Source organism: Carassius carassius, chromosome 25, assembly GCF_963082965.1.
Source record: "Carassius carassius chromosome 25, fCarCar2.1, whole genome shotgun sequence".
In the NCBI taxonomy this organism is placed as follows: domain Eukaryota; kingdom Metazoa; phylum Chordata; class Actinopteri; order Cypriniformes; family Cyprinidae; genus Carassius; species Carassius carassius.
Genome location: NC_081779.1, coordinates 19,317,452 through 19,337,556, shown reverse-complemented (window position 1 = coordinate 19,337,556; position 20,105 = coordinate 19,317,452). Strand labels below are relative to the sequence as shown.

General features: G+C 36.3%; 1 protein-coding gene and 1 long non-coding RNA gene across 2 annotated transcripts in view; both read right to left on the bottom strand.

The window, feature by feature from the left end:
• hpca (hippocalcin) overlaps window positions 1-749 on the bottom strand; it is a 39,017-nt gene extending 38,268 nt beyond the window's left edge. Inside the window, exon 1 of the mRNA XM_059509774.1 lies at window positions 558-749. The gene's annotated coding sequence lies outside the window, so the exon portion shown is untranslated. The remainder of the gene's footprint in view (window positions 1-557) is intronic.
• A 17,506-nt stretch (window positions 750-18,255) lies between these two features.
• Window positions 18,256-19,476, bottom strand: LOC132104737 (uncharacterized). The gene is made up of 4 exons (XR_009423588.1): window positions 19,442-19,476; window positions 19,017-19,155; window positions 18,775-18,824; window positions 18,256-18,652 (listed from the first exon to the last, which is right to left on the bottom strand). It is a non-coding gene; the product is annotated as an uncharacterized LOC132104737 (long non-coding RNA).
• Window positions 19,477-20,105: the final 629 nt, after the last annotated feature.

Sequence of the window (20,105 nt, the reverse complement as noted above, 5' to 3'; positions counted from 1 at the left end):
CGAGCAGGCTAATGATGACTGATCGCAGCAGCCGAGGGTTCCCTCCGCAGGATCACTGTCCCGCTTCCTCGAGCCCTTCAGAAGCGCAGTCTGGACAATAGCATCGCCTGACTGTCCGAGCAGAATAACTGGAAACGCGCACATCCGTCGAGCGCGAGCCCTGACCCATCGAAACATTCCTTACGTCCTTCATAATCACAAAACTATCAGTTCACTCATAAAGAAATGTTCACACGACATGGAGGATACACGATGACCCCGATCCTGTGTTGTGAACTATCAAGCAATGGAGCAGAAATATTTTACATCCGCGTTATTGTATGTCTTTCTTTTTAATTACCAAAAAAAAATTAATATTATTATTATTATTATTTTTTTTTTTTTTGTAACTGCAGGCTTTACTTTCAATCGTTCCCAGTGTTCCGCGTGGTTATGATGGGATGCTATTTGACAATACAGAAGAGGAGAGCCAACGCTCCGTCATTAAGAATTTAAAAATATTAATATGTTACAGTAAGTAATCTGGGCGCGTTGATTGGCCATCATATCTGGCTTACCGTGTCCAAGAAACGCAAAGTTTCCCTCGTTGCGTTGATTTGTTGTGGAAGGAGAGCAGGTCAAGCAGTGCGAGCGCCTTCTCTTACGGTCCAGCGATACTGTCTACTGCTGCCGCGCGCTGCACACCATGTTACCGAGGAACACGAGCCGCGGAGGAGGAGGAGGAGGAGGAGGAGGAGGCTGTGCGTCTACACAACTGCCCCGGACGAGCGGATTTAAAGCTAGGGAGGGTGTTGGTAGGATTACGTGGTGCCGCTTTAATAAGATATCACTACGCCGAATGGGACCGCTGCTACTGTGTCAGGGTCCATATCGCTTATTTTAGAGAAGTACAGTCAGCAACACCAAAAAAAAGCTCATATAGGATAGGAGTCACAAAGGAAAGCTGACTGCAGAGAGGCTGCAATTAAACTGTTTTAGTGCATTATGTGTGAGATAGATAGATAGATAGATAGATAGATAGATAGATAGATAGATAGATAGATAGATAGATAGATAGATAGATAGATAGATAGATAGAGAGAGAGAGAGAGAGATAGATAGATAGATAGATAGATAGATAGATAGATAGATAGATAGATAGATAGATAGATATATGACTATGAAATACAATAAAGTGAGGTGGATCCAAACCATGAGATCTCTCTGGTGTAAGACTAAGTAGCTTTAAAACCTCTTAATGCACAATCTTAAAAGCAACCAGCCGGGCAGAGCTTTGACAGTGATCCGGCTAATTAACAGCTTCCCAGCAGGATTTACCCAAGATGCATGATGACCCACCAGCAAGGCAAACATCAAGACAATAGCAATTTTTCTGACAAAATTACTTGCGACTATACCTGTGCAGTTTATGTGTAGTTTTAGCATCAGTATATATTATACAATACCTCTCATTATTGGACAGAAACTTAAAATGACTAGATTCAGGTTCTGAATTTAAATTGATGTGACCAACAGATGGCGAATTCATATTGGAATGTAGTAGCCAAGAATTAAAATGGAATAAAATTTAAAGAAATTAATATAACTGCTGTGTGTGTGTGTGTGTGTGTGTGTGTGTGTGTGTGTGTGTGTGTGTGTGTGTGTGTGTGTGTGTGTGTGTGTGTGTTTGTTTGTTTGTGAGAGAGATAGTTTGTGTGTGTTTTGAGTGGCCGTGTTACTGGTAGATGGATACTGCTGATGTGGAGTCTTATCCCAGACCAAATAAACTCGGAAAGTGTTGCTATATCTTCAACTCTCTCCCTCTCTCTATATAAGAAACTGATGTGATTGAATTTCTCCACTGCTCCTCATCCGATTGCACCTCTGGCTTTGTTAGCTCAAGCATTATTCTGTTTCTTAGCCAGAGTTGCATTTTCTCACTCCCAATGTTACATACATTACCTGTTTCCATAGTTCTTTTTTTCTTCCAGGGATTTTTTGGCTTTGAAATACACTGGACTCAAAAGCCTAGGGCATATCACAACAGTCCTTCCACAAAAAAAGAAAGCACCTTCATAGGAGTCTCAAGGCCTAGAAAAAACCTAGCCTTTTTACACATTCTGTTCTGATTTTAAGTGGAAAACTGTGAATTTCTGTTAAATGTAAATATAAAATACATACATATATATATATATATATATATATATATATATATATATATATATATATATATGTATATGTATCTCACACAGCAATACCAAGGTTAAAGGGGTTTGATTCCCATGGATTGTATAAATCAATTTACATCTAAATTTTTAATCAAAACATCTGCCAAATAGCACTAGATAAAAATATTGATTTTCTGGTTCAACTAAATCCTGATATTGATTTTTCTGAGATTTTACTCTGACAAAAATCATACAACCATTTTAGTCTGAATGAAAAATTACTCTTATAAGTCAATTATTGATAGTGAATCAAAAACATGCAGTGCAAAAAGTGCAGCCTGATTCACAAAACAAATGACTTACAGTTCAGTTCTTATAAGTTAGAGATTTCAGTCAGTCTGAAACACCTGTCCTGTATGGCTACAGCAGAGAGAGGATTTCTTTCAAATAAGGAAAATGGACATTATAAACAAAAAACACCCAAATGAATCAGTATCAAATAAAAATTACAAATCAAATAGAATTGCTGTGAATCTGAATGGAATCAGGAAATCTGTAACAATCTATAACAATATCCAGACAAAAGTTTCCCGTGCAGTTTTAGCAGAGAGAGAAATTTTATTATATAAACAAACTGGACATAAAAACTGAAAAACACCCAAATGAATCATATAGAAGCAAAATTAAAATGATTCCGGGAATCTGTATCCAGAGCACCAATATAAATGTGCGAACTGAGAGCTCTACATACACTTTGAATAGCTCAAAGCATTATCAAATTAGACAAATATATAATAAATGAACACAAAAAGGCAGAGGGTGTGTAGAATTTTATGTATAACAAAAGGTTAAATTCTGTGACCACAGATTCAATCATCACTAAGAAAACGAATCAGTTTTGACCATGCATCCTCAACATTAAATTAGCACACATACAGTCGTGGCCAAAAGTTTTGAGAATTACATAAATAATGGAAATTGGAAAAGTTGCTGCTTAAGTTTTTATAATAGCAATTTGCATATACTCCAGAATGTTATGAAGAGTGATCAGATGAATTGCATAGTCCTTCTTTGCCATGAAAATTAACTTAATCCCAAAAAAACCTTTCCACTGCATTTCATTGCTGTCATTAAAGGACCTTCTCAGATCATTTCAGTAATCGTCTTGTTAACTCAGGTGAGAATGTTGACGAGCACAAGGCTGGAGATCATTATGTCAGGCTGATTGGGTTAGAATGGCACACTTGACATGTTAAAAGGAGGGTGATGCTTGAAATCATTGTTCTTCCATTGTTAACCATGGTGACCTGCAAAGAAACGCGTGCAGCCATCATTGCGTTGCATAAAAATGGCTTCACAGGCAAAGATATTGTGGCTACTAAGATTGCACCTAAATCAACAATTTATAGGATCAACAAGAACTTCAAGGAAAGAGGTTCAATTCTTGTAAAGAAGGCTTCAGGGCATCCAAGAAAGTCCAGCAAGCGCCAGGATCGTCTTCTAAAGAGGATTCAGCTGCGGGATTGGAGTGTCACCAGTGCAGAGCTTGCTCAGGAATAGCAGCAAGCAGGTGTGAGCGCATCTGCACGCACAGTGAGGCCAAGACTTTTGGAAGATGGCCTGGTGTCAAGAAGGGCAGAAAGAAGCCACTTCTCTCCAAAAAAAAACATCAGGGACAGATTGATCTTCTGCAGAAAGTATAGTGAATGGACTGCTGAGGACTGGGGCAAAGTCATATTCTCCGATGATGCCCCTTTCCGATTGTTTGGGGCATCTGGAAAAAGGCTTGTCTGGAGAAGAAAAGGAGAGCGCTACCATCAGTCCTGTGTCATGCCAACAGTAAAGCATCCTGACAACCTGGTTGCTTCTCATCCAAGGGAGTGGGCTCACTCACAATTCTGCCCAAAAACACAGCCATGAATAAAGAATGGTACCAAAACACCCTCCAACAGCAACTTCTTCCAACAATCCAACAACAGTTTGGTGAAGAACAATGCATTTTCCAGCATGATGGAGCACCGTGCTATAAGGCAAAAGTGATAACTAAGTGGCTCGGGGACCAGAATGTTGAAATTTTGGGTCCATGGCCTGGAAACTTCCCAGATCTTAATCCCATTGAGAACTTGTGGTCAATTCTCAAGAAGCGGGTGGACAAACAAAAACCCACTAATTCTGACAAACTCCAAGAAGTGATTATGAAAGAATGGGTTGCTATCAGTCAGGATTTGGCCCAGAAGTTGATTGAGAGCATGCCCAGTCGAATTGCAGAGGTCCTGAAAAAGAAGGGCCAACACTGCAAATACTGACTCTTTGCATAAATGTCATGTAATTGTCGATAAAAGCCTTCTAAATGTATGAAGTGCTTGTAATTATATTTCAGTACATCAGAGAAACAACTGAAACAAAGATCTAAAAGCAGTTTAGCAGCAAACTTTTTGAAAACTAATATTTATGTAATTCTCAAAACTTTTGGCCACGACTGTACACTGAGCAAGCCCTCTTTTTCACCATACAATTCCCTTTCTGATAGCAGTTCTGCAAGGTAAACACACAATCAAAGGAAACCGTGCACAGGGTTACTGGTGTTACATTTCTGCCTGACCCAGAGACCTCTAAAGCAGGTAGCACTTTCACCTAGCCACTGTCTCTCTCAGCGACGGCTAATCCTTACACTGTTCATGTCACCTCTGCTCAGTTAGGGGATTATCGGGTTGACCTATTTCTGGTGAAGCAGGACGAGCTGCCCAATAATCTTAGTAGAAGTCTGACCAACGGTTGACCAACGGTGGTCACTGAAGACAAGCACACAGGTCTTAACTCTGCCTCTTAGAACACAATGTGATGTTTGTGCACATCACAGCTGTAATGCTTTGACCAAGTGCTAGAACACCTTTCAATAATCAGAGCGGATGTTCTTGTATACACCAAAGACCACAAAGGATTATGAATGAACGCACAAACAGCTGAATGAAACAGATGAATGAGAAGAGCTTCTCAAAGCTCTCAGTGTACTCATGCGTTTGGCTTATTCACAGTGCATTATGTCTTTAAAGAGAAATATTAAACTTTGATATTCACTACACAACCTTAAAGGTCAAAATGGAGACAAAAGATACAAAGGTCACATAAGCTACTGATCTGCATAGAGTTTTGTGTTTTTTGTGATTCACAATCACTGACCTTAGCAGAAGCTTCTTAGTTTCATAAAGGCAGTGCACCTGTGGTCCATGTGGTCTAACTAAACAAATGCTGGGCAGAGTGGTGGAAAGTGCCTTTGCCATGTGTTGTCCAATGTGGAAGTCATTTAGGCTCTGCAGCATCCCTCCATATAGGATATTACTGTAATTACGATATTGGCAGGGCTGGGTAATGTCCAGAGAAGAACATCTCTTTCTGCAGGGCAGGGCAGAGGGATGAACCTCCCCATGTTGGCACATTAGTGAGAGTGCTCACAAAAGCAGATTAATAAACCTCCATTTGGACCTCACAACCCTTTCTCTTAATTTAATAAATGAAGGGCTGAGAATTGAGAAACAGGACTTATTCAGAAAAACAGGTAAAGCTTCTTGCACATGCATTCTTATGCTGAGATGTAAATGGAAAACTGTACTAAAATACTCAAGAGTTTCCTGCACTATACTTCACTTCTACTGAATCTACAGCACAAAATATACAGGCCAACCAGGGCACCTCATGAAACTTCTAGGGGGTGGGGGGCTCAAGAAAACTTAAATCTATTTAAAATAAGACAAAACAAGAATTCAGATAAGTATAATCAACAACAACTACAAAAACAATATATTTATTATTGTGTTTCACCCCCTCAATAACTGTTTTTTTTTTCTTTCTTTTTTTAAAGAACTGGGGTTCCCACTATATTGAAACACCTATATATGAAGAAGCCTAATTTTAAAAGTGTGATTTATAGACCTGGAAAAGTAATGTGAATTCGTAAAATGTGCATTTTAATACTAAATTGTAAATAATTGATGGGGTGGGACCTGTAAAGCAATGCAAATATAAATACATACAGTATGTATGAGTACTGTAATGAGCACTTATAAACAAACCTGAAAAACTGTAGGCAATTTTGAAATTTGAAAAACGAGGACATATGGTCACCACAGCCTTGGAATTAAAAAAGGTTGAGAACCACTGGTGAAGATTGGTTAAAAAAAATGAAAGACTCATGAACGATTAGGAGCTGATTGTTTATGTGAGTCAAAAACATGCAAAGTACAGCCTGATTTCTGAAGGAATGACCCTAGTGATTTGTTTCAGTGCAACGAATCAAGCAAAAACTGATTCAAGCAAATAACTGTGATTTACTTTGTTTATTTTACTTATTATTTAAGTAAAAATTAGCAAAATGGGTTTCGTCAGTAGCATTTCATAAAAATAATTAAATGTTTTGTTTGTTTATTGTTCTTTGACACACTCATAAAAGCATATTACAACATTTACTTTCAATTAAATGAAGAATCAACAGAGAAAAAAAAGAGTTTGATAATCGGTAAAGAATTAACATAATGAGTCGTGATAATAACAAAATGAATTAACATAATGTGTAATGAATAATGTATTATCTGTAATTTGGTGCATGAGATGTCTAACAAATGTACCTCAGTCATAATATGTTGAAAGCTACATCAAGAATCATTTTTCTCAACCTTGTTTGTCAGTAGGATAATTTTATTTATGGCATGTTTACAGTTGAACAAGTGTTGTGCAACAAGGACAATCTGCATGCTTGATATCAGAATCAATATCAACTACCTGATGATTTTGTTCCCTCAGTACACAGATGAAGCAATGACACCAGTACATATTAATGGGCCATTGGTGACACCAAAGAAAACGAATGGTCAAATTCTATTGCAATGTCAATATCAAGGTGGCACCATTCTGGCAATTTAGTATTAGACTATAAACAAAGCAGCCAAACTTTATAAGTTACATTCAGCTGTATGTGAGAATGAATTTAAAGACAGCACTTGCTGTCAGACTGTTTGAACTATTAAAGTGTTTGTCAATGTCACTACTGCTATTAGCTACATACTGCCTTAAAGGACAAAAGTTGATGTAATGTTGTGGGAAAACCCTCAGCCATGATATTTACTCCACTATGAAGCCAATAAACACTGAGCATCTGCAATGCAGCCCCGGAGTCAGCCTTAAGTCTTGTACAACAGCAGCTGAGCAGCAAGAGACTGAAAAAAGAAAAAGAAAACAAAGCTAAATTAATAATGAAGGTGGAGCCCACCAACAGCAGGAGAGTGTTGCTGCAATATTGATGAGTTCTGATCTGAATAGAAACAGAGTCAGAATTTGTCTGTACAAAAGCTTAGAAGTGTCATGAAAAGCTTGTTATTGGTATAACATACTATCTGCTTATTAAGCTACATCGGGCTTCTCTTTGTCAAGGCCATGGCATTTACATGCAAAATAAGCTCACAAATATAAGAAAAACCCCACAATATTTTACTCTGGTTCTGATGTTGAAGCATGAAAAAAGATGTGCACATTGAATAACCTGCCTGCATGCAAAGGTAAATACGTGAAATCGTGGTAATTATCTTATTACAGGTTACATTTACCCATTACAAATAACATTGTTTAAGGTGTTTTCTCACCCTCATACATTGTTGGGTTATTAAGCACAGTAAGCAATCTAAAATTGTACCAGTAAATCCTTTTACCGAGAGTATTTGCATAAAAACGTAATTTGGCAATATTTGCTGCAAAGATTACTCTAAACACCCGGGCTTGAATTTTTCCCGTTCCTCGAGGATATACTGTACAATAACCCACACATGAGCACTGAATATCAATTCATTTGCTTGGGCTCCCTTTCACAAGTTCCAAATCAATATGCACTATCCTTAAAATGACCCAATCAGTTTTGCAAAGCATATTGCTGGTTTATATAACATACAATTCTGAATTATTTAAACAGAGTAGATGGATTTAAGTGTTAGGAACTGTGATGAAAGTTCTGAGGCAAGTAAGTAGCAGTTTGTGATTAAATACAAAACTTGCTACTGCATAGACAAAGACATTTATGAAGGTTGATTAAGATGAATGATATAGTGTTTAAGCTGTTTCCTCTGATTTACTCCCTTGCTGCTCTCTTGAGTCTTTTGTACAGACCCAGAATGCTCCTCATAAACTGTATTTCTCACCTATTATCATTCAGGCATGCAGTGACCGTTTTATTCAAATAGGTGCAGTTCCTCACAGGAGCAGAAAAATAGCCACTTGTAACAATGATTATTGATGCTAATGAATACAGTTTTGACGTGGCAGTTTATTTCCCCAGCTCTTTCACACAAAGACACCAATCAGGGCAAACCCCTCATCAACAAAAGTCACATTCACACACCCATGAGAATTTAGTTAACAGTAGCAGAAAATGAGGAGAAATTAATCAGGTTTACTGGAGCGCATAGGCCTATTTTTTTGCAGAAGACAGAAAAAAAAACATTCAGATTAGCAACTTCATGATCATATCTGATTCAGTCAGTGGCTCACTAATGTTGGGGAACCACCAACAAATGGGTTTAAAAGATTAAATTATAACTAAATAATTCTGCATAGTTATTCTGCACGTATTTTTTACAGAAAAATGATGATGATTTTTAACTGAATGTTACCTTATGATATATGGTGACATTTTTTAAATGACTTAACACCACATTTTTTACTATAAAATACTTTAAAAAAAAACTGTGATTTACAGTTAAAAACAGTAAAATGGTATTTCTAGAAGCTCTGCATGACACTTTTCAAATCATACTTTTCTTCATGTATATTATTTTTAGGGTATTTTGTACAATGCTATGCTGTTAGAAAAAATAAAAATACTTCGGCCACTTGGAGCAGCCAAAATAGAGCAGTCATGTGTTGTATCCTCATCCTGGAAACCTGTGAAGGAAACTAATCAATGTAAAAAAATAAAAAAATACAATTAAATTAAAAAAAAGTGCACAACGTTTGAACATTTGAGTTCTGGGATTAAAATTTTTAGGGTAGAATAAAATTTTCAACAAGAGGCATCATTTCATGAGCATAATTCATTTCTGAAATGTCCTTGCAAAGTGAATTATTTTAAAAGGAATCCTTAAGCATTATTTATAACTTAACACACGGATCAATAAGAGATTCCTTCATTGAATTGAATGTACAACCATCCATAAGGCATTAATACTCAGTGGCACTCAAGAATATCTGAACATGTGTAATCTTGTGTTATGAAAGTATCACCATCAAATAAATCTGTAATTCTGAGTTTTTCAAAGCTTCCTCTGTTCAACTTTGATCAAAGTATCTTTCCTTTCCAACTACTGTCAAAGCCACAGAGACGATTATCAGAGCATAAGTGACATGTGCAGAGCTGCCCTCTTGCTGTTGCTGATGGCAAGATGCCATAAAGCAATACATGTGACTACTTTAAATTATGCATAAATGTAAATTAGAGGGTTCGCTATGCAGCAGACACCTACAGTGCACCAGACTAGTCCATTTGTGTACAGCAGTAAATCCTGTTAAAGTAATACTGTAGTGGAGTAATTGGCTCGATGTCTTCCCACAACACTCAGCTGAAGCTGTACCTCTAGAGAAATTCACTGAGGTGGGTTAATGTGCTCAGATAGGAATCTTCTGATGGGTCTCATGACTCATCCTCTCTCTGAAAGCAGCTTTGTGTTCAGATCAATAGTCAGTATCTTGTGTGAATATCAGTATGCATGTCAGTAGTGATCTTAGTAGTCTGCTTAGTAAAAACAGAGTGCATATATCTTTTCGCATGCTTCTCAGCTGTTCAGTAAGTGGAACATTGCACATATATTATGCATGGGAAGTAATAGACACTTTGTCTACTATATGCTGTAGAGTGCAACTGCTAAAAATTGAAAACAGGCTGAATATGTTAGCTTGTGTAGGTATTAATTAAAGAGATAGAATATCCTCTCATAGCGTATCCTCATGTTGTTCCAAACCTGTAGCAATGTCCATTCATACACAATTATTTTTATTACATTGGTAAATTAGTTGGTTGATCCCATTCAGAAAACCAGTTTGAATTATTTGTTTACAAAATCTTTGTTCGGATTGTGATTAAAATGCATCTAATTTCAAATGGATACAGATATTTTTTTCTATTAGTTTCTTTTTTAGGGCTAGTTCAACCTTTAATAGAGCAACAATTTGTTCATGCATGCCTTCATTCAGTCTTGTCTCTTGCTTAAAGAAAAAAATCATGATCAATGCATCTCTAGTTTTTATAAATAGCCTCTAACAGTCATAAGTGACTGACTATTAAGAGTATCCACAGTAGGAATACACACAAATAAACACACACTGTGTGTGTGTGTGTGTGTGTGTGTGTGTGTGTGTGTGTGTGTGTGTGTGTGTGTGTGTGTGTGTGTGTGTGTGTGTGTGTCTTGAACCACAGTGTATGGGTGTTGTCTGGCTGGACTGATTCTGAATGATGGGCCATTAGGATGCTTTTATCCAAAGCGACTTACAAATGAGGACAGTGGAAGCAATCAAAAACAACAAAAAGAGCAATGATATATAAGTGCTATAACAAGTCTCGGTTAGGTTAACACAGTACACGTAGCAGGGGCTTTTAAATAATATAATAAATAAAAAGAAAACAGATACAATAGAAAAAGAATAGAGCAAGCTAGTGTTAGAGGTCTTATACATTATATATATATATATATATATATATACACACACACACACACACACACACACACACACACACACACACACACACACACTTGCATAATAAATGAAAATAAAATACAAAAAGATTAGAAAGGTAGTTAGATTTTTTTTAAGAATATAATTATAATAGTGAGTGTTAAAGTTAGAGGGTCAAATAAAGTTGGAAGAGATTGGTTTTAAGCAATAATAACCAATATAGTACCAATATATCTTTCAGACCAACTAGTGTCCTATTTTTATTTTATTTATTTTTTTGCCTGGGAAAGACTGCAGAGATGTCAATGCCATAATAACTGGAATCCAGCTGATCTCAATATCTCGTTCACCTTACCAAAAATATCTCTCTGTTTGATGCTGTTTACTCAAAAGACTTCACTGTGAAATCTACTGTACAAGACTCGCTCACCCTTTCCCCATCGCATTAATCTCACTAGTTCTTGTCACTTGTTGAGCTTGCTGAGCTTGAGCAGAGTCTCTTTTTAATCTGGACTGAACTGTCAGATCACAGTCTGGACCAATTTCACATCTGACCCCTCATTATGATGCTACTGTATGAACAATGGTTTTGATGTAATCATGTTGGCTTTCAAAAAGTGTTAATCTCATCACTACATCCTTTTATCTAGAAATACTTTGTAATTTACTCTGTTTACAAAGCTATCAGACTCAGCACTAAATAATTAAACAAAGAATGAAAGAGGATTTAATATCAAACCACAGTTTATGGACTAGTCCCTGTAGTGCTGTGGAATATCCAAGACCATCTTTTTAAAAGGCTTATGATCAAAGAGCAGAGTGCAGCATAGGCTCTATCTATGTAAACATCAATCACATTTGTACCAGTCCTTCGATTTAAGTCCAATTTGAGACCAGCTTCACATGGGAGTGATTTTAATTAATGTGGATTGCCCTAATTAGCCTCTTTGTGACTGTCTTAGTTACCAGGACAAAAACCGGGACAACCCAATCTGAATTAGCATCAAGCTAGTGGATTCTAAGCTTTATTTTTATGCAGCAAGGTCAAATGTTTCCATTCTGCTCTCCTTGCATTAATGAGACTGCATTTGCATGTGTATTGAATCAGATGTGACAGATTATCATCCCTCTGCTAATCTCTGTCATTGGTATCCAGGGAATATTTTTTCCATAACAAAATTCAATAATCATTAACATATTATAACAGCAAAGTACCCATAGTATTGGAAATGCCACAACTCTGCCAATGGGAAAAAAGTTTTCATCTATTTTTCAGGAGAAAGTATGGAAGCCTGTTATCGCCTTTAAAATGTTATTGCAGCAAAGTCACAATAATGAGATATAAAGCTGACAAGAAAAGAAGTCACCCTATGAAATATAATGTCACACTGTGAGATATAAATTCACACAAATTCGCAATTACAAGAAAAGATGCAATAACTCAAATTACAAGAAATTCACAATAACAAGAAATAATGTCTAAATATAAAGTAAAAAAAGGTTGCAACTGTAAGATATAAATTTGCAAGTAAATTTGCAGTTGCAAGAATAAGTTGCAATAGTAATAAAACATCACCATTAAAAGAAATTTGCAATTACAAGACATATTCCAAATTTAATGATAAAAAAATTAAGAAAAAGTTGCAACAGTCTCAGTTATGATATATGAATAAATAAAGTCGCAGTTGACCTAAAAAAAAAAAGAAAAAAAAGGATGAAATTATGTAAACAACATTGTTATTAAGTGAAAGTCATGAGATATTGTGTGATAAAGTCTTTGGGCTTCCTTACACAAGTGAGAGACTGATGATAGCCAAGAATAGAAATGACAACATTACAAATTCATAAAGGACTACTGAAAAGTAGATTTTCTATGTACAATAAATACTTGTGGATTTACACATATTTATGAATTTAAGTTGCATTCCTGGTTTCAAACGAGATGAAAAAATATTAAAAACCCTATGAACCTCAGAATTCCCAGTATTGCCTGAAGCAGAGGATTTGTTGTGTTCCATAAGTCTGACGGCCACACAGAAAGAGTCGAAAAACATAACTTGATAGAATTGATGTACTTAAAGTAGTATGCCAAAAAGCCTTTGGCAGCTCTGGAGCCTTAATTAAATGGAGATTGAAGAATGAGAAGCTTCACCAAAAGGACTGAGCTTCCATGGCAACAAAGTTGGAAAGGTTTAATTTATGTGTGAGGATTTTCTCTTGCTCTCTCTTCCCCCACATTATGGGGAGACTCAATAAAGCATTAGTGAATATTGATGACATTGCTTCTATTGGAAGGCCTTGTCACCCAGGGCTACTCATTGGTCTGAAGATACAGCTCACCAGGCGCTATGGATTTGGTTATTGGTATGGCCTAAATATAGCACCAGGGCCGCTAACAGATGAGAGCAGACAACTGGTCCCTGGAGTAAAGGAGCATTTGCAGAGGCATTCGGGCAATGCCCATCTAGCAGACACTTCGATAGAATGCAGGAAAATATATTGGGCTTTGAATTTCATTTAAGAGCAATATTGTTGAGAGACTTTCAAATCCAATTTAATGCCAACCATTGATTAAATGGCCAAAAGAATAAATCTCAAACAGAGCTGCCGGAAATGTAGTTTGAGTGACGGATGGAGCTCAAGCGTAGTCCAGACTGACCACAGTGTGACAGCAAGCATCAGCTGATGCTTATCTGATTGTAACTCCTCCCACTACAATTAAATAATATATATAAGTAGGGACGGGTATCATTTACATTTGATCGCTACCGATACCGATACTGCTTATTGATATACTCTATAATTCGGTGCAAAAAGACAATGTCAAAAGATGTTAAAAATTTAATGTTATTTTATTACTGCTGAACATTAGTACTGCAGTTTACAAATGCCTCTAAGTAAACAGAAATAGGCACATAAAGCACATTTTTTTAATAAAAAGGAGGGAGAGATAGAGAGATCCTTATGCATACCACACCACAACATATTCGAAAAGCATGTGCATAGTAGCACAACTGAATATAATAGAGAATTCTGGCATCTCTAGCAATTTTTATTTAAGAAAATGACCATATTGAGACTTTTTCAGGGAGCAGGCACTATCACTCCTTACAGAGAGTGTCCCTGGCTGTCGAGAACACTCTTTCACACTGAGTTGAGGAAGCCTGAACACACAGGTAGATGGTGAAGAGCTGTGAGAGTCTCTTTCTTACCCCACCACCAGAGGACAGGGTCTTCGGACGTGGGGATGAGAGGCAAGGCTCTGTAGACGGACACTTCACTCTTCATTTTCTCGGTATAGTATGTTGTTGTTGTTGAATGAGGAGTCTCTCCAGCTCTCGGTCCTCTTCTGTGAAAAATTCCTCCAGTGCAGAGAGTCTTTGTTTCTGAAGCTGAAATATAAGATTTGCCATGTTATTGTAGTCAGTTTTATTCCTTGCTTTTTAGAACACAGCATAAACATCACACAAATAAATCTAACTTACTAAGTCCTCCTCCACCTTTTCATGCGCTTCTCAATCTTGGGTCTGTTGCTGATCCCATACTTCGATTACCTCGTCAGCCTCTTCTGACAACTGAGATGGACATGACTTCATTAATGTCATGTACATGATTACATTCATTCTACATTAAAGATAAAACATCTCATAGTTAACATTTCTCATATTCTGAAAGAAACTATTTAATGAGTACTTCACTGCCGTCTCGACTTATCGATCCCAAACTTCACTCTGCCACCTTTGCCTTGAATTGAGGGTCCATGGTGGTTGCCTCCTCGAGCAATGCCAACACATCACCATCCTGTATGTTTTTTTTTATTATTATTAATTAATCAATCAATCACTCACTCATATTGACTGTCTTATTGTAGGCAACAGCCAGCTGTGTATAAATTTTCATTATGATGAGTGATAATTTTTTGGCACATGGAAGCATTTGGATGGATCACACCATATTTTTTTTTTTTTAATGGCGGCCACAAACTAAATTCTTCCACTCTAATTCTAAAGTAGATGCTCCATCTTTTCAAGGATTTGGTCACATGTAGCATTCCTGTCACTGGACACGATGGAGCAGATGTGTATAGAAGGTGCATCACACTGACTAACTCCTCAGCCTTCCTTTAGTCCTCCTCTCTAACCTTTTCAAGTGAATTCGATTCTGATGTAAATATTGCACATTAACGTTACATTATTTGTCTTCATCATTACATGTACTTGAATCAGGCTGGCATGAGCACTTCCAGTACAATACAATAACTGAAATCTACTAGATTCAGCCTAGCCACTTTATTAACTTAAATCTGCTAGTTCTACTAATGCTTATGTGAAATCCAGCTCATTGAATTACTTGTCCCTCTTTATGAGCCATTTTGCATTCAAGAAGGTAGTTTGTATGGCAGGGTATTGTTCAACATGAGGAACAAGGTGTTCCAGCAGGTCTTGATGTCCAGGACAATGGATTGGCTTGGCAAGCCTGAAACATAATGCCAATTGAAATCAATTTAAATGATAGTTATTAGGATGTTGTACACCTTTTCTGCAGCAAGGTTGAGGGTGTGCGCAAAACACCTAAGATTTCTGATCTGTAGCTGTCGTATGGCCACTATCATATTCGCAACATTGTCTACTACAATAATTGCTATAAGTTTCTCTCCTAAGCCAAATTCTTGAATGACTGTCTCCTCTGCCACCACTGGTCCACTCTGAGACTTATATAAAGTAAACTATATATAAAATATATAAATTTAAATATTAATAAACATGATATTATTTACATTACACAGTGTACTGTTAGTCAGTACTTTCTAGAAGAGCCGTCTAAACAGATTCTGTGAATGAGCCTCACACCATACGATCTGGAAGCAACCCAGTGCACAAGTAGGTTGCCATGGTGAGCAGTGGAAAGGATCTCCCCATGGAGACTGACTCAGACAAATCTGAATCGGGCCAAAATCTGTTCTTTTGCTGTTTGAAAGATGGTTTGGGGGACTAATTAATTTACAAAGTTTTGTCTTGTGAAGAAGAGAAAATCTACTTTATCTTCCACAGGAGAAAGCTGAAGTTTATTTATAAAAAAAAAAAAAAAAAAAGGATATTTATAAAGAATGCGTAGAATTCATCAAAAGTGACAAAGACATGTTTAATGTTACAAATGATTACCATTTCAAATAAATACTGTTCCTTGAAACTTTCGGTTCATGAATTCCTGAAAAAATTAATCATGGTTTCCACAAGAATATTAAGTAGTTAAACTGTTTTTAACATCAATAATAATAATAATGTTTCTTCAGCAGCATATTAGAATGACTTCTAAAGGATCATTGTGCTAAAATTCAGCTTTGCATCACAGGAATAAATTACATTTTAAAATATATTCAAATAGAACATTTGAAATTGTAATAATCTTTCACAATATTACTGTTTTACAGCAGTTTTGATCACATAAATGCAGCCTTTGTGTACATAGGAGACTTCATAAAAAATATTAATAGTAGTGTACAAATTTTAAAATTGTAATCTTTCGAGGCAAAATGGAGCAAATGAGGAAAAGTCTGAGAATAAGGCCCCCTCAAATATCCTGTAGAATAATTTTCTACTATGCCGTTTATCAACTGTGTAAAACTGGAAGATTGATGAACATCCAGCACACTGCTCCCTACAACAGTTATTAGATAAATGATGACTGGCTTAAGGTGTATATTCTGTGTGACCTTAGCGGAGACGTGTCGTGTCTGTGCTCCCAGGGTCCCTGTTATTACATTACTGTCTGCTTCACGTCACAGAGAGGGAGACGAACACGATCATTTGAGGCCAGCGGTTCAGCCTGACAGGGAGTGGAAATCAACAACATTGGATGCCTGTTGCTCGGGATCAAATAGACAGAGACATCAAATAACACTGATTTCCGGGAACAAGCATTTCACACATAGGGGGACCTGTGACTCAACAGTTAAAATGTCACTGGGAGGTGAACAAGTGACCTTTACAGCACATTTTGGTTCCAATAAAAAGCTACTAAAATTAGGCCATAAATACAACTGTTGGAGGACAAGCACAAAGACGCACATTTGGAGGCAGTTGAGTCTATCAGCTCCTTCCTGCATAAGTAGGGAATCATCACATTAAAATGGCAGCTATAAAAAAATAAATATAAAAAGACAACATTTGGCATCGCAACAAGTGTCACTGCTTTCGGGATACAAATGACACACATCTTTGTGATTTTAAAGGCAAAATGAATGTGTCTTACAAAATCTTTCGCTTTAAAGCATCCACGATCATGACAGATGCAAATTAAGAAATTCAATGCAAATTCCATGTAGATGAACATATTCCTGGGGCTCATGATCAACCAGCTGCGGAGTGTAACATCTGGAGATGCTGCTGATGACTGCAGTTAACTCATGCATCATGAATAGATGAGGAGAACTCTTCAAAATCAGTGAATGTCTTAAAGTGTTTGTTTTCTGACACTTTAACAAGAGATATTGATTACTGAGGTATGGACAAAGTTAGGCAGAATTTTCACTAAATATTTAAAGAGGTCCACACAGCATATTTATTTAGACTGAGTGGAATTCACAGCAGAAGGGATGCACACTGGGGACCTAAAAACCCAGAGCCAGCCACCCACCGCTGCCCTGTCCACCCACAGCCTGACTGCAAGGTTACGTCAAGGTGTCAGCAATGTATCCAGATCAGGCTAACTTTGCCAATTCAGTTACACTTTACAATTAGGTTGAACATGTTAAATATCCCTTAATGCAATAATCAAACTGCCTCAGTGCGAGACTGACACTGCTTTAAATCCTGTCCTAACATAATGCTCCAGCATAAAATATATATGATAAAGAAGTGAACATTTTATAAATATAAAGTATAAATCTAAATTATTTTGGGTTCACAGGAAAAAGACATAAAATTTTCAAATGGCATTATGGGTAGTAAAATATATATATATATATATATATATAATACTACCCATAATTACTGAGATATATAAATATTAGATATACAAACCATCTTTTTTTATTTGACTTATTTTCTGGAAATTGCATTATTTATATACTATTGTGTGTATATATACATACATATATATATATATATATATATATATATATATATATATATATATATATATATATATATATATGTATATATACACACTTTTTTTTTTTTTTACAACTTTTTAATATAAAATATTTTTCCAGTTTTAGTGATTTTAGTACTTTTACTTAAACTCATTTAGTTGCCAAAGCATTATTTATCATTTTTGTTATTTTATCATTATTATTTTATTTCAGCTTTATTTTAATAGTTTTAGTTAACAATAAAAAAAATCGTATAACAAATCCACTTTAATCCATTTTGCTATGCTTCTGACAATTAAAAAATAGAATTAATGCTTATTGGTATATGATACATAATGCATTAACAAATGCTGACGCCTTACTGTAAAGGGATACTTGCCTGCAATTATCATTAAAAAACACATTATAAACATTACATTTTCAGTGAGTTCTCTTAGACATCAAAAAATTCTGAGTTCACTTACGTATAAAGGTGTTGATTAATAATAAGGAAACGGTTTATCTGTGGATCCCAAGTTATGCATGATTGGTCTCATGGTTCTACTTGAGCTCTGGTTACTATGGAGACAGCAGTAAGCGGTTTCTAATTCAATAAATACTGTAAAGATTGACCATAGATTGCCCACACCAAGGGACAACCTCATCCTGTTGCCATGGATACCTCCTGCCGACCACTTAGACCAGGTTCAGCACCAGAGAGATCCTGAGATAAATCAATTCACCAATTTACATTATTAAAAAAACTTCAATCTTAAAGTTAAATGAAATGTTTAAACATCACAATCATTTAAGCTTGTAACTAAGATGTCAGTGTTAAGTTATTACACAAATTCTTGTCTGCCTCCATGAGACTCAATTCAGTTCCACAGTGATGTCTGTGGAAAAAAAGAAAATAAATTGCTGTTCTTTTTTTAGACAGAGGTAGAAGAATGCGTCTAACTGTTGCTTTTAGTCACGACGGAAATCAATGGCCGGCAGTGTATGAGCTTATATTGATTAGATCTGCAAGCTTGCTTAAGCAGATTCAGTAGAGTTGTCTCTAAGGGATCAGGGCTTTCTACCGATACCGGGCTCCTATTCAGACCTGTCATCCTGAACTGATGGCTCTGACTGATCAGATTATTCTGAAGCTTGATGGATCCGTCAGGACTCATTCGCGCTTAAATTAGGCTGTTTTGGGGTTATAGGAGTCCAGACCATGGTCTGCTGAAGAGATGCCTGTGTTAGGGCAGAAAGTGAGAAGCAAGAGAACAAAGGGAGAACTGGGAGATCTAGGACCTAAACTACTTTTATATACATCTATTTAAAAAACTGCCTAAGCTTGTCTATTGGTTGGCTTTTAGGGGTTTCTGGCATATTTTCTAGTAATAAATTATTTTTTCCAAACGTGTAGCTTTGTAGCGTATCAAAACGCTATGTTGCTTCCCTATTATCGCAATAATGAACTTTGCCAAATAATACAATATAGTGAAGTCAAAATCAAGCGGTTTACCTGGTTAACATGACCTTATTAGACCCTGCTGGTAGATAATATAACTTCACACCTATAATTACTCCATACCCAGCCAAAACTAACCTTCTAAGCAACATCTATATCACTAATGTTTTGTTAATACAGTATATATTTTACATTTTAGCCATAGTCATATATGTGACCCTGGACCACAAAACCAGTCTTAAGTCGCAGGGGTAGGCTATAGCAACAGCCAAAAATACATAGTATGGGTCAAAATGATTGACTTTTATATTATGCCGAAAATCATTAGTTTTAAGTAAAGATCATGTTCTAGGAAGATATTTTGTAAATTTCCTACTGTAAAGATAAAAACTTAATTTGATTATTATGCATTGCTAAAAACTTTATTTGGACAACTTTAAAGGTGATTTCTCAACATTTAGATTTTTTTCTTTTCACCCTCAGATTCCAGATTTTCAAATAGTTGTATCTCACCCAAATGTTGTCCTATCTTAACAAACAATACATCTATAGAAAGATGTTGTATGATGTATCAGATCATGATGTATAAGTCTGAAATGTACCATTATGACTGGTTTTGACACCTCTTTTTGCACATATAGATTTTATGTTTTTTGTTGTTGTAATTATTTATCTTTATGATGGCATATGTTAATGTGGAGAAAAACATAATGAATAG